This window comes from Nerophis lumbriciformis, linkage group LG17, assembly GCF_033978685.3.
Source record: "Nerophis lumbriciformis linkage group LG17, RoL_Nlum_v2.1, whole genome shotgun sequence".
Lineage (NCBI taxonomy): Eukaryota > Metazoa > Chordata > Actinopteri > Syngnathiformes > Syngnathidae > Nerophis > Nerophis lumbriciformis.
In genome coordinates this window covers 23522661-23538115 of record NC_084564.2, presented here as the reverse complement: position 1 = coordinate 23538115, position 15455 = coordinate 23522661, and the positions used below count along the sequence as shown (strand labels likewise).

Below are 15455 nucleotides of genomic sequence, written 5' to 3'. Positions count from 1 at the left end.
ATCGGATTACACAGTATCCCAAATCATAAATCCTCCTCTCTTGTTTGCGAACTTGCCCAACCCCCTTATTTCATTGGGTCTCTATATCCCAGTTGCATCTCTCCAGGTCACAACTGTGTGACAGGAAGAAAAACTCTGACCTGCTTGGGAAAACGTTGTTCGGCTTGGGTTGGTTTGAATCAACTGGTTTTTTTCAGACTTCTTTCACAGGAAAATGTCAATACGTGGTAGCTTTTATTACACACTAGATTTACTAGACCAGAATGTATCCGGACATTTAATCCACCAGACCAAAGTCTTTAAAAAAAGTATCAACCGCAAATACTTGCACAATACAGATAACGCCAAAACAACAAATGAGAGGAGCAACAACAATAAACACACTACATGGTTTTGCATGTTTTTGTAGGAGACAGGGGGACATGCCAAAGGCCACCGCTGTGGTCAAAATCCCCTGGAGTGGCGTCTGAGACAAACATCGGGTGACAAGGCGGCGCCCTTTCCGTGTCCTTAACCGCGGCTGACAATTACGCTGCATCATGCCCTCGAAAATGGAAACATTAAAATAGCTGATGAAGACGTGAGGAAAATAAATAAGGAAAAAGGGAAACAGAAAGAGAGAGAAGTGAAAACTTGGTTTATTTCAGGCCTGAAGTTCCTGTCTACGGACCATTTTCCATGTAGACTATGTGACCACTGGCCAGCTTTAATTACCTCCAGGAAGTTAAAGTGACACATCCAATGACAGAGGCAGCCATATTTGATTACATTGCTTACCACAACTTGTAAGCGCTTCGCAGACATTCTGCATGACATCATTCAAGTGGAGAAGCCCGTGATTAGGACTAAAACCACGTGATAGGGTGAGGACGCAACAGACTAAAACTGTATTAACTCTCCATAAAACTAGATGCCCCAGGAACAGTGAATTAATTTTTTCTTTGCAGCAACTTTACTACAAGTTATCAAAACAAAGGCTCGAGACATGCAGGCAACACGGACTGCGAGTGCAGCAGAATGTAAATAAAGCGAACAGCAGGGATTTAGGCTGAAAATGTAATATGCAATATAATAGCTTCATAACAACTCACATTTCATCGGCGCCACACGGTCAGGTTTATGTAAAAGATGTTACAAAAAAGTAAAATGCCACAAAGGGCTCCTAACAAAGTTAAGGAAAAAACATACATAATGTACTCGTTGGAAATAGCAAGTTACTGGAAATTACATTTGCGATATACACTACTGTATAATTAATGAAAGAAGTCCAGACTTGTAAAGACACCAAACAATACCCATTATTATAAGACTTCAAAGGTTTCACTTCAAAGCTAAAAAACAACCCGAGACTACTATAAGCATAATGATCAATGTTAAAATACTCCTGACAATCCCTTGGGGGGACTCCGTGACCCATTAGGAGCAGCACCAATCCAACCCAGTGAACTCCAGGCAGCAGTGGCCTCATTTTACTGGCAGCCGGTCAATCATAACATCTTATCTACGGACACGCTGAGTCATGGAATTTAGCTGTGGCCAATAGCCAAGCAGCAGGTTTACTTATGGCTGCCATTGATTGGTTGATCCCGGGAGTGCAAAGCTGAAAGGGCACATACCAGCAGGAGCACAGCCTGAAGCAGAAGCCAACCGCAGTTTAGACGCTCGCCCTCTCTTTTATTTATCTTTGACCACTTTTTCACAAACTATACCTGCTTTGTGGAAACACCTTCTTTCTGTTCCTGCTCCTGCAAAGACCGAATTAGGTGCTGTCAGAGTCAATATCTGTCAGTTAAACTACACTAGTGAACCCCTAGGACTAATTATTGGGTTCTACCTTCTCCAGGGCCAACAAGGATACACAAATGTTCTCAAAAGTACTTGTCAAGTATTATAGAGTATATATGAAACTCAGATATGCTTTACTGTAACAGTCAGTCTACAGCTTGTATAGCATGGATTTATTATCTACTGAAAATGAATCAACACACTCATTATTGTCTAAAAAACCTGGCAACACAAGTGCTTAACAAAATAATTGTGTCTTGCTTACAGTCAAGCACTGTGGCAAGAGCATCATAGTAATAAATAAATGATAAATGGGTTATACTTGTATAGCGCTTTTCTACCTTCAAGGTACTCAAAGCGCTTTGACAGTATTTCTACATTCACCCATTCACACACACATTCACACACTGATGGCGGGAGCTGCCATGCAAGGCGCTAACCAGCAGCCATCAGGAGCAAGGGGTGAAGTGTCTTGCCCAAGGACACAACGGACGTGACTAGGATGGTAGAAGGTGGGGATTGAACCCCAGTAACCAGCAACCCTCCGATTGCTGGCACAGCCACTCTACCAACTTTGCCGGCACTGGGGGAGCTGCGGTTCATTAGGGTGAAACATGAATGCTAACATGAACTGTGGCATTGTGAAGCAGAGCTTGATACTCATCTTTAGGAAACTGTATCACTTGTTTAAATATTGATCAGAGTATGAACCATAATCCTTTCAGTGCCGGCAGTACTCATGCAGCCCCCATGACACTACCACCACCACCACAAGGTTGCTCACTTGTGTGTAGGAATGGGTACCTTTCACATTTGAATTGATACGATACCAATAACGATACTGGTACTGAACAGTATTGATTTTCAGTACTTATCTGTGTTAGTCTGACAAGGTTTGATCTGTTTAATTAATTATCTTGATTTCTGACACTTCTGAGTCTCATTTGCAAGTAATATATAGTAGACTTTGCATGCCTTTGCAATTCCAAGACATTAGATGTGTTTCCTAGTCAGGGAGTAGTCTTTGCCAATACGCTGAATCTAGTTTTTTGTTCCGCTCTATACTGTATGTATTTATTGTACCTACTACACACCAGCCGTTTGATTGCAACATATATTTTAGTTGTAGTTTTCATTAGCAAATTTGGAGGTGTTGAAATTGCCATGTAAAATGGCTAATGCTAATCAGTAGGATATCAATGGCAAATCCAATGCGAGTTAGCATCAAGCCAGTGCATTTGGATTCTACACTCTCGTGTTTTCTGTCAGGCATACTTGCTTTGTTGGCATTGAAAATTGCAACATTACCTACAGAAGGGATGGATGTTTATGGCAAAAAAAAAAAATCACAATTATTTTGATTGATATTGTAATCACAATGAATTACACGATTATTTAGTAATTTTAAGACATTAATATTTTTTGTACAACCAAAACTTAACTCTAAATATAGTTAAAAAAACGGATATAAATTAGTAACAAAAAAATCATAACAAAAAAATGTAATAATAGCTATGTAAAAAACAATAAAATTCAGTTGTGATTGTTTTTAATTCAGTTTTTTACCTGACTGTGTGCTTTTTGTGCCAAATAACATTGTATAAAATGTTTGTTAATTAAATGCAACAATCCTCACATTTATTGGTGCAATACATCCTTGGACAATTTTGACCAGTATTTTAGGTCAAAGCATAATAATTCTGTAAAGGTATTAGTAAGTGCTTTGAGTACATTGTGCTTATTTTGTTAGTGCAGTCAGACCGAAAATGGCGCACCGCGTTATTATTGTGAAGGGCAAAGTGTGCTGTGCTGTTCTCATTTTGACAAGTAAAGAGGCGACTCACTTGAGGCTGTTAAAAAAAGAGAAAGCCTCTCCTTTTTGTGACTGCTGCCTTGTTTGCACATTAATCTTACATTGATGATGTTGTTCGCAACAACACCAGCAGATGAGATGTGTTGCGGGCGTATAAATTGTTCTTGCTACCTTTACCTTCTTAGTTTAGTCGCTGTTTCAAATGAACGTCTTGACATTGTTTAGTTTAGGACGGTGTGGGTGAGTGTGTCGGGTATGAATGAGCAGTACCGGACACATTATTTTCCCAAACAAATGTTCCATCTCCTCACAATGACAACATTTCACTTACATTTATGTCAATTTCCCTGATATTCTGGATTTTAAAGCGGATTTCATTTTATTGGCGAATTATGTGACTCTGTCGTGAACGCGGAAATCATATTTCTTAATTTTTTGTTGAGTTTAGTGATTATTGATTAGGCATACTAGCACTGTGTCTAATAAAAAGTATCAACCAGGGTGACACTCCAAACTTCTGAGAGACGTGCTCTTTTTTTCATTCATTCGCTCCTCATCCGTTTCACCGTCACAAGCTCCGGAATTTGCAAGCACATTGCACGGCCCGTTAATCGTATTTTTTTTCTATTATTATATCATTGTGAGAAGCCATAATTGAAACCGAAATCAAAATTAGAGTAATTGTCCATCTCAAACCTTGAGTCAGTCCGACTGAGTTGGTTCTGAGTCCTGCTTGAGTGATTGTTTGAGCTGGCCAAGTCTGCAACTGTTCGTGACGTCACATGCAACAAAGGTATCGAAATATGGATATTTTGATTTTGCGTAAATCAATACTTGGTAGTACTGGCGGAATTCAGTCGGTGCCTATAAAAGTAGCAAATTCGGTAACCATCCTTACTTACGTCGCCAACTATAATATTTACAGCCAATAATGGTTGTGTGCAGTCATTTTTAGTGGACAGAAATTCTATACTGCAATGAAAGCTGGACACGGAATATATCCAACTTTACTTTCTATAGTATTGTCCCTTAGAGAGGGGGATCCCCTCACTTTTGTGAGCTACAGTAATTGTATTTAGCACAGCTGCTACTATCCAGGCATCTTCATCATTCCATTGAGGCTTACATCCTGGTCCTTCATCTCCATGGGGACCAGGCTTCCAAACACCGTCTCTGTGGATTCTTTTTTTTTTCCTTAAAGGCCACTTTAATCACCTTTACTTTCTCAGAGCCACCATTTAAACCATTAATCATACCTAAAAGCCTTAAAAACTACCAACAATCCCCATTTTAATTGGAAAAAAATACCAATATAGGGACGTGGTAAAAGTATTTTTTGTTAACGATTCATTCAAAGTTCTTCGATGAGCCATTTATTTTAAAGCCAATGCATGTAGGCAACATCTAATAAGCATTTTGTTTCCAGAATTGCTGATTTCAGGTCAGTCCTCTTGCACATCCTGCTGAGGTACCTCTAAACAGTGAATCTGGGCAAACTACAGAGGGGTTTTGTATCATCAGTACAATACGCAAAGGGGTTGAACGCACACTAGGGAGAGAAAAGAAGTTGAACCTTATTTCAACCAAGGCAGGCACACTTTCTAATGGAAATTCAGATGTAATCATCCCAGAATGCACCTCTCACTGCCTAATAATCAGTCACCAGAACAAAGCCACCATTGAGCAGAGAGTGACTGTAATCTGGACCACCAAACTCTACCAAAGCTGCCTGCTATAATTAGCTCCTTTCTCCATCAAACACAGGCTTACACTGACTTACAAGCGAGCCTCTGCTGTGGAACATGAGTGAGAGCGATTTAGTGAAGAGACGCAATTTTAGATGAGCGGCGTATGAAGTCAGCCGGCATTGACAGGTCGACTCGTGGGAGAAAATTTGCAAATGAGCAGGTGACAGGCCTCGTTCACGGCGGTTTATGGCAATAAAAGCTTGGGTTGACATGAAAATAATACGGTATATTTGAAATTGGGTGGTACTTGAACCTAAAACCACTTTGCTCACAATACAAAATAACATGCTCTCAATGGGCTTCGTGCATCCATTTGATTACCAAACACACCCCTTCTATTTCCTTGCAAGAAAGCCTGTCAAACTCTGAAATGTCCAGATAATGAGGGGACTTAATCTCACGTTCAGTGTCCTAATCAGAGTACAAATATCTGGCCTACAGCCGGACAAGCAAAGCCTTCCTCCCACTTAATCCCAGCAACGGCTTCCAATCCTAGGACTGGAGCTGCAGTGGCAGACGGTACAGGGGTAGGTAGGTACACAAATGGTACAGTTATTAAAGGCAGAACAGCAGGCTATTCAACTAAACGGTCAAAAAGCTAAGAATTGGAGGGGACAGACATCTCCCTTCACTATTTTGTATATAACGTCAATGAAAAGGTTTGGCCCGCAGGCCGCCGATTAAATATCCCTGAAGTAGATAGAGGCTTTGAGCTGCAGTGGGTCCAATCAGGGGAAAAGCAGAAGTGCTGACAGCTGCTGATGCATTTACCTGCAAGCAAACCATCAAACTACACTATTGTGTGCGTGTGTGTTGACTTCCTTTGCAGCACTGTCCTCCCAGGGCAGTTGATTAAAGTCAGTGACTCATCAAAAAACCCTTCTCCTGGAGGTGTGTGAGTCTAAAGTAACCGCTTGAAGAGGGGCAACAAAAGTACAACTATACTAGAGAAATGTATTTCATTCACCATTAGGAAAATTAACAACCGCAAGTAGGGATGTGCCGATCGTTGGGCCATCAATCAATTTTCACGAAAAAGTACAAGATTGCCATTGCCGATTAATGCTTTTTAATGCCGATCACAAATGCAGGTCCCCTTTGGCTGATAGTGTATCTATTTTTAGTGGCCGGGCTGACAATTGGCTAGCAGCTATTGATGTGTCTCCCTACACAGTGTAAAGACGCTCTCCTAAACTAATACTAATCGCCTCCATTACTGCAAATAAACTGAATTTGTAAGTATTTTATTATCTTAAGTATTTTATTATCTAGTATTATTGTCAAGTAACATTATCACTGGAGGACTTGGCTACTGTATGTCGTGTTGCAGGCAAAGTCTTGTGTTGCATTTGTAAATTAATACAAGAGCATGTATAGATATTTCATGACTCAATGTATACACCTGCAGCTCACAGACGAGTGCGGCCAATATGTGCAAAATAATAGTTGTCCAAAAATAAGGTGGGTGATGCATTTAGGTGGGCTCTATAGCCCGGATATTACGGTACGATACAAGAGTTGAAGTTAGGGGTGTAACGATATGAAAATTTCATATCACGATTATCGTGACCAAACTTATCACGGTTATCATTATCATCACAATTTTGTTGAATATGCTCAAAAAGTACTTATACGCACACTGAAATCTTTTAACAAAGTTTTTTCTAAATAACTAAAATAAATACACAGTGTTGGAAAACTCACTATTTTGCATGTTCTGTGTGTCTTTGCTAATAGTGTTTTAGTCTTAGTTCTTTATCTGTTTTAATGGCAAAGCTTTTATTGTTTTAAATCATGGTTGACTTGTAGCACTTAAAAGATTTATTCAAATGAAAGTTGCATAAAAATAAAATCTATTGTTATTTTTTTTAATCATTTCTGGAGGGAGTGGTTGGCGTGGCATCTTACTCTGTTCAGTAGACCTTGAACACACCGTAAAAACACCTGCGTCTCATATTCCTCTGAGTATGGTACGATCACTGTGTGCTAAGAGAGCACAGCTTGTAGGTTCAATGTACACAATTGAATATACTAGTTGCCAAGACAGCAATGTGTTTTTGTAAGTTTAGATTGGTGTGTGTTGCTTCTTAATGGGGAAAGGCGTTAATGTTTCTTGTTTTTAAGCTAGCAAACTGGCGCCAGTCAGTCCAGGAGTTTATCAAAGGGCTGTATAAATCACAGTTTTCAGATCATTTGAATTTTAAACAATAAGACTAACTGTCGGGAGTTTTACTGCGGTTATCATTATTACCGTTTATCGTTAGATTCCTAGTTTAAGTATTTCAATTACGATGACCAACACGCCGGATTGTAGTCAGCTGGAGGCGTGTCTTAATGAAATTAAACAATGGATGTCCGCTAACTTCTTGCAACTCAACACTAAGAAAACGGAAATGCTGATTATCGGTCCTGCTAAACACCGAGATCTATTTAATAATACCACCTTAACATTTGACAACCAAACAATTACACAAAGCGACTCGGCAAAGAATCTGGGTATTATCTTCGACCCAACTCTCTCCTTTGAATCACACATTCAGAGTGTTACTAAAACGGCCTTCTTTCATCTCCGTAATATCGCAAAAATTCGTTCCATTTTGTCCACTAGCGACGCTGAGATCATTATTCATGCGTTCGTTACGTCTCGTCTCGATTACTGTAACGTATTATTTTCGGGTCTCCCTATGTCTAGCATTAAAAGATTACAGTTGGTACAAAATGCGGCTGCTAGACTTTTGACAAGAACAAGAAAGTTTGATCATATTACGCCTATACTGGCTCACCTGCACTGGCTTCCTGTGCACTTAAGATGTGACTTTAAGGTTTTACTACTTACTTATAAAATACTACACGGTCTAGCTCCATCCTATCTTGCCGATTGTATTGTACCATATGTCCCAGCAAGAAATCTGCTTTCAAAGAACTCCGGCTTATTAGTGATTCTCAGAGCCCAAAAAAAGTCTGCGGGCTGTAGAGCGTTTTCTATTCGGGCTCCAGTACTATGGAATGCCCTCCCGGTAACAGTTAGAGATGCTACCTCAGTAGAAGCATTTAAGTCCCATCTTAAAACTCATTTGTATACTCTAGCCTTTGAATAGCCCCCTCTTTTTCTAGACCAGTTGATCTGCCGTTTCTTTTCTTTTCTCCTCTGCTCCCCCCAACCCCTTGTGGAAGGGGAGACACACAGGTCCGGTGGCCATGGATGGGGTGCTGGCTGTCCGGGGTCGGGACCCGGGGTGGACCGCTCGCCTGTATATCGGTTGGGAACATCTCTGCGCTGCTGACCCGTCTCCGCTCGGGATGGTTTCCTGCTGACCCGTCTCCGCTCGGGATGGTTTCCTGCTGACCCCACTGTGGACTGGACTCTTACTATTATGCTGGATCCACTATGGACTGTACTCTCACAATATTATGTTAGGCCCACTCGACATCCATTGCATTCGGTCTCCCTAGAGGGGGGGGGGGGGGGTTACCCACATATGCTGTCCTCTCCAAGGTTTCTCATAGTCATTCACATCGACGTCCCACTGGGGTGAGTTTTTCCTTGCCCTTATGTGGGCTCTGTACCGAGGATGTCGTTGTGGCTTGTGCAGCCCTTTGAGACACTTGTGATTTAGGGCTATATAAATAAACATTGATTGATTGATTGATATGTCACACAAATCCACAAGAAAAGGTTTTGGGGTTTTTTTATAAAAAAAGGGGAAGGGGCCCTTTGCCCGCCCGTCCCTTTAACAGGGGTAGAGGGGTCGCACTAATATCCAATGAAAACCTTAACCTTAGCCCTAACCTAAGTAATACATATAAATCATTTATGGTGCTTACTATGAGGTCCGTCACACCGCGACCTCTCCATCTGGCTGTTATCTATCGCGCCCCTGAGCCCTATTTGGACTTTATCAGTGAATTTTCAGAGTTTGTCGCTGATCTAGTGACGCACACAGATAATATAGGATTATAATATCCATATGAATACCCCGTCAGACCCTCCGTGCGTGGCGCTTTAGACTATAATTAATAGCTGTGGTCTTACACAAATAATAAATGAACCCAGGAATCGCAACGGTAATACGATAGACCTAGTCCTTGTCCGGGGTGTCACCACCTCCAAAGTTATGGTATGGATAAGCCTCCACGGAGGTTGCGCGAGCTGTTCTAAGTCGGGACCCGGGGCGGACCCCTCCTCTGTGCATCAGTTGGTGACGTCTCTGCGCTGCTGACTTGTCTGCATTCAAGAGAATCTCCTGCTGGCCCCACTATGGACTGGACTTTCACATTATTAACCGTATCCACTCGGCATCCATTGCATCGGTCACCCAAAGGGGGGTGCAATGGATGCCACATCTGCGGTCCCTTCCAGGGTTTCACATTGTTCCTATTAGGTTGTGTTTTTTCTTGCCCTGATGTGGGGTCTGATGTCGGATGTCGTTGGGGCTTGTGCAGCCCTTTGAGACATTGTGATGAAGCCACAGACGAACAAACAGACTTAATATTTAGCGTCCTTGTCATTAAAAGTGCTAAACTGCTCTGCTGTTCTTGAAACCTATGTTTTCCTTTTTCTAGTATTGATAAAAGGGATCAATTCCCTTTTAAAAAGGATTTTCGATCCAAACATATATTCCAGAAGGCAAAGGCACAGATTGATATACTTGAAATGTAGAATTACACATTTATTTATTGATATATCGATCAATCGCTACACCCCCAATACTTGTTTCACATAAGGATTGTGAATGATAGACAAAATTCCAAAAATAGTGTAGTTCCCCATTAAGTACAATCTCAGGCACCATTTAAGCACTGGCAGAGTTTACAGAGTACCGATTTGGCAATAAACCGGGGGTCGGCAACGCGCGGCTTTCGAGACATAAGCGGCTCTTTAGCGCCGCCCTAGTGGCTCCCTGGAGCTTTTTCAAAAATGTATGAAAATGGAAAAGGATTAGAAAAAAAAAAAAGTTTTTGTTTTAATATGGTTTCTGTAGGACAAACATGACACAAAGCTCCCTAATTGTTAGAAATCCCACTGTTTACATTAAACATGCTTCACTGATGAGAGTATTTGGCGCGCGCCATTTTGTCCTAATTTCGGAAGTCTTTGAACGCACTGTAGTTTGTTTACATGTACTACTTTCCTTCATGCTGCCACAGAAAGACGTGTTTTATGCCATTCCTTCTTTGTCTTTATGTGTCCATCAAACATTTTATGCTGTGCGTGAATTCCCAAAGGTGAGCTTTATTGATGTTATTGACTTGTGTGGAGTGCTAATCAGACATTGTTGGTCACTGCATGACTGCAAGCTAATCGATGCTAACATGCTATTTATGCTAGCTGTGTGTACATAATGCATCATTATGCCTCGTATTTTAGATATATTTGAGGTCATTTTATTTGTAGTTTCCGTTTCCTTCAACTTGAACACACACATATTCACCTTTGGCCATTCTAAGCCAGTAATTTCCAGGAGCTATCACACCCTCTGAAAAGCCTCAGTTTTAGTAACGTTTTCTAATGTTATAAAAATGTGTAGAATAAATATTACATTTCAACATTTCTGTCAACGAAGATTTGCATCAGCCTGCGATACATAGGCATTTTGATAGTAGGCTATTACAGCTAATGTGGACATTTACATCATGTGTTGCCTTCATTATAACACTTATATAAGGCTTTACATTTTTTGCGGCTCCAGACAGACTTTTTTTTTGTATTTTTGGTCCAATATGGCTCTTTCAACATTTTGGGTTGCCGACCCCTGTGCTAGACTGTAAAACACAGTGTTCAGAAACATCCAAAACTGCATACAAGCTCATGCCAAAATGCATGAACCTTATTATTTGATACTTTGGCGTTGTTTAACATGAGTATCCAACAATGAGAAGTCAAAAATGACAAAATAAGTCCCTAATTAACTGTACCATTTGCACCAAATTTCATCATGATTCAACTTAACACCCCAAAGTTACAGTGGGTGTTTTGTAGAGCTAAATTGAGCTTTGTGGGAAATTGTAAGTCAATCCAACTTAATTACCGTATTTTTCGGACTATAAGTCGCAGTTTTTTTCATAGTTTGGCCGGGGGTGCGACTTATACTCAGGAGCGACTTATGTGTGAAATTATTAACACATTACCGTAAAATATCAAATAATATTATTTAGCTCATTCACGTAAGAGACTAGACGTATAAGATTTCATGGGATTTAGCGATTAGGAGTGACAGATTGTTTAGTAAACGTATAGCATGTTCTATATGTTATAGTTATTTGAATGACTCTTACCATAATATGTTACGTTAACATACCAGGCACGTTCTCAGTTGGTTATTTATGCCTTATATAACGTACACTTATTCAGCCTGTTGTTCACTATTCTTTATTTATTTTAAATTGCCTTTCAAATGTCTATTCTTAGTGTTGGGTTTTATGAAATAAATTTCCCCCAAAAATGTGATTTATACTCCAGTGCGACTTATATGTTTTTTTTCCTTCTTTATTATGCATTTTCGGCCGGTGCGATTTATACTCCGGAGCGACTTGTACTCCAAAAAATATGATATCCGGGTCAAACTCCGGGGTTTAATAATAGTGGACAAAGATAAGACCTTCTGGAGGAAAGTTCTGTGGTCAGATGAAACAAAAATTTAGCTGTTTGGCCACAATATGTTTGGAGGAGAACAGGTGAGGCATTTAATCCCAGGAACACCACACCTACCGCCAAGCATGGGGATGGTAGTATTATGCTTTGGGGCTATTTTGCTGCCAACAGAACTGGTGCTTTACAGAGAGTAAATGAGACAATGAAAAAGGAGGATTACCTCCAAATTCTTCAGGACAACCTGGAATTGGGTGTTCCAACAGGACAATACCCCAAACACACGTCAAAAGTGGTAAAGGAATGGCTAAATCAGGCTAGAATTAAGGTTTTAGAATGGCCTTCCCAAAGTCCTTAAACGTGTGGACAATGCTGAAGAAACAAGTCCATGTCAGAAAACCAACACATTTAGCTGAACTGCACCAATTTTGTCAAGAGTAGTGGTCAAAAATTCAACCAGAAGCTTGCCAGAAGCTTGTGGATGGCTACCAAAAGCGCCTTATTGCAGTGAAACTTGCCAAAGAACATGTAAGGAAATATTAACATTGCTGTATGTATACTTTTGACCCAGCAGATTTGGTCACATTTTCAGTAGACCCATAATAAATAAACTCATCAAAGAACCAAACTTCTTGAATGATTTTTGTGACAAACAAGTATGTGCTCCAATCACTCTATCACAAAAAAATAAGAGTTGTAGAAATGATTGGAAACTCAAGACAGCCATGACATTATGTCCTTCACAAGTGTATGTAAACTTTTGACCACGACTGTATATATAATAGGGTTAGTGTAAATATTCTTACGCTTGCAAAGATCAGTTATGTGTAACATACAAACACGCTAAATATACTGTACTACAAATATGCCACAGTGTGTAAAAAAAAAACAACCTCTTCCTGCCTGTTTTTTTTTCTCTATACGGCAATGACACAGCAGTGAGTGCGCACACACAGACACACACAACACACACAAACTACACCACATCTTTTGCCACCACTCTCACACTTTCAATCCGTCAGCATCTATCTAAAAATCAGGGTGGCAGGGAAGTAGAGACACGTCTCCTGGAATGAAGTGGCCGAATGTCCAGACAGAAGGGAAGGCAAAGAAAGGGAGTGGCTGGCCTGGCAAGGGGGGGGGGATCACTGACCACTTTGCAGTGAAATGTAGCCGTAACACAGACTATATATTCACGTAAACTGTTAACATTCTTAATAAATAGGATACAATGTATGTTAAATAGACAGAATAATATTAAAATACAGTTGTTATATGACTAGTAAGGATCTATGTTCCTTAAAACACAAAAATGAGTCAACATGGCAACTTAAAACTGCACTAATATGTATATTGTTGTTCATTTGGGGTGATTTGATACAATAGAATCCAACCCAACACATTTTGTGTGCACTTTCCCCAGGCTTGACCAATGCATTCCAGGTGTTGTGCTGCAGACAATTGCTTTAAATCTCTCTACTCTGTTAGTTTGATATGTAATTACTTTACAAAGATTGCTAATTTAATTTAAAACATAATAATATTTTTTGGATCATTACAAGTAATGGGGTAGGATCACACAAACCCTGGGGGGATTGGGGTTGACTCCCTGTTCGTTGTTATTAAAAAAATGCCACAAATGTTGTTATTTTTAACACTATTTAGAAGCAAAAAAGACAAATGTTAATCATTTAAAAAAAAAACCTTACCATAACATTCCTTCCTGTCCGAATTCGGTCCACTCCTTTCTTCTCTCTTGGGAAGTCTTTTTTTTTTTTTTCTCTTTAATAAAAAAAAAAGAACAAAAGCAGTTCCCAGCAACACTTATTATCCGCTTTATCTTCTTTAAAAACAAAACGTTTTAAATGTTGATTTGTTCTTACTTTCTATGCTGACTGGGGAAGTTTTCACATTAGCCTCCGCGTTCCGGGAGGGCTAGCAGACATGCTAGTTAGGACACACGCTAGCAGACATGCTAGTTAGGACACAAGCGAGCAAATGCGGCACACAAAAAAAGTCTTCTTCAACAAAACAAGGAGAGAGAAAAATGGAGGTGCCGCTGTTGCTCCTGCTTTTAAAAATGCCTCTTTTTAACAAGTGGTTCTTGCTTCGCCACCACGTTGGTTGGAGCAAGTATTATTTCCTTTGTTGTGTCCAAAAATAAGAGGAAACAAAAGGGGCGATGGAGATGTGGTGTCTTCGAAACGAGCCGAGAGGAAGCGACCATGCCCGCCTTCGTTGGTGATGTCGAGTCCTGGTAAGCCGCAAACAAATGTGACGCTTCTTCTGTCTTATTTTTGGTCAGCTTCCCAATAATGGCGGCCCCCTTTTTTTTTATCCCGACTCCAAGCGGCAGCATCCCCTCCTCTTTCACCGCCAACACAGAGAGACAGTCTCGCCCAGTGGCGCACACGCACCATTACAACACACAGTCTCCATTATTCAATACAATTATTACTATTAGGGCTTTGGATTTTTGGGTGTCCCACGATTCGATTCAATATCGATTCTTGGGGTCACGATTCGATTCAAAATCGATTTTTTTTCCAATTCAACTCGATTCTCGATTCAAAAACGACTTTTTTCCCGATTCAAAACGATTCTCTATTCCAGGGGGTGTCAAACTCAAATACAGAGTGGGCCAAAATTTAAAACTGAACAAAGCGTCAACATGTTAGGGTAGGCTCCAGATATCGGAGTCTTGTTCACGAGTGAGATCGACAGGCGGATCGGTGCGGCGTCTTCAGTAATGCGGACGTTGTATCGATCCTATGTGGTGAAGAACAATTTACCAGTCGATCTACATTCCCATCCTCACCTATGGTCATGAGCTTTGGGTTATGACCGAAAGGACAAGGTCACGGGTACAAGCGGCCGAAATGAGTTTCCTCCGCCGGGTGGCGGGGCTCTCCCTTAGAGATAGGGTGAGAAGCTCTGTCATCTGGGGGGAACTCAAAGTAAACCCGCTGCTCCTCCACATCGAGAGGAGCCAGATGAGGTGGTTCGGGCATCTGGTCAGGGTGCCACCCGATCGCCTCCCTAGGGAGGTGTTTAGGGCACGTCCAACCGGTAGGAGGCCACGGGGAAGACCCAGGACACGTTGGGAAGACTATGTCTCCCGGCTGGCCTGGGAAGGCCTCGGGATCCCCCGGGAAGAGCTGGACGAAGTGGCTGGGGAGAGGGAAGTCTGGGCTTCCCTGCTTAGGCTGCTGCCCCCGCGACCCGACCTCGGATAAGCGGAAGAAGATGGATGGATGGATAGAAAGCCGGGGGCCAAGGTTGAACAAATTAACCTTTTAATAGAGACCCAAACAAGTTTTGCATTGAATATTGAACAAGCAAGGCTTATATAACTTTATATCCATCCATCCATCCATCCATTTTCTACCGCTTATTCCCTTTGGGGTCGCGGGGGGCGCTGGAGCCTATCTCAGCTACAATCGGGCGGAAGGCGGGGTACACCCTGGACAAGTCGCCACCTCATCGCAGGGCCAACACAGATAGACAGACAACATTCACA

The 15455-nt window shown here is 41.1% G+C and overlaps 1 protein-coding gene across 1 annotated transcript in view; it reads right to left on the bottom strand.

Annotated features, from left to right (window-relative positions):
- The window catches only part of arhgap35a (Rho GTPase activating protein 35a), a 118351-nt gene extending 104026 nt beyond the window's left edge, over positions 1-14325 (bottom strand). The window contains exons 1-2 of the mRNA XM_061972918.1: positions 13819-14325; positions 13645-13715 (exon numbers count right to left, since the gene is read on the bottom strand). The gene's annotated coding sequence lies outside the window, so the exon portion shown is untranslated. The remainder of the gene's footprint in view (positions 1-13644; positions 13716-13818) is intronic.
- Between the last annotated feature and the right edge of the window lie 1130 nt (positions 14326-15455).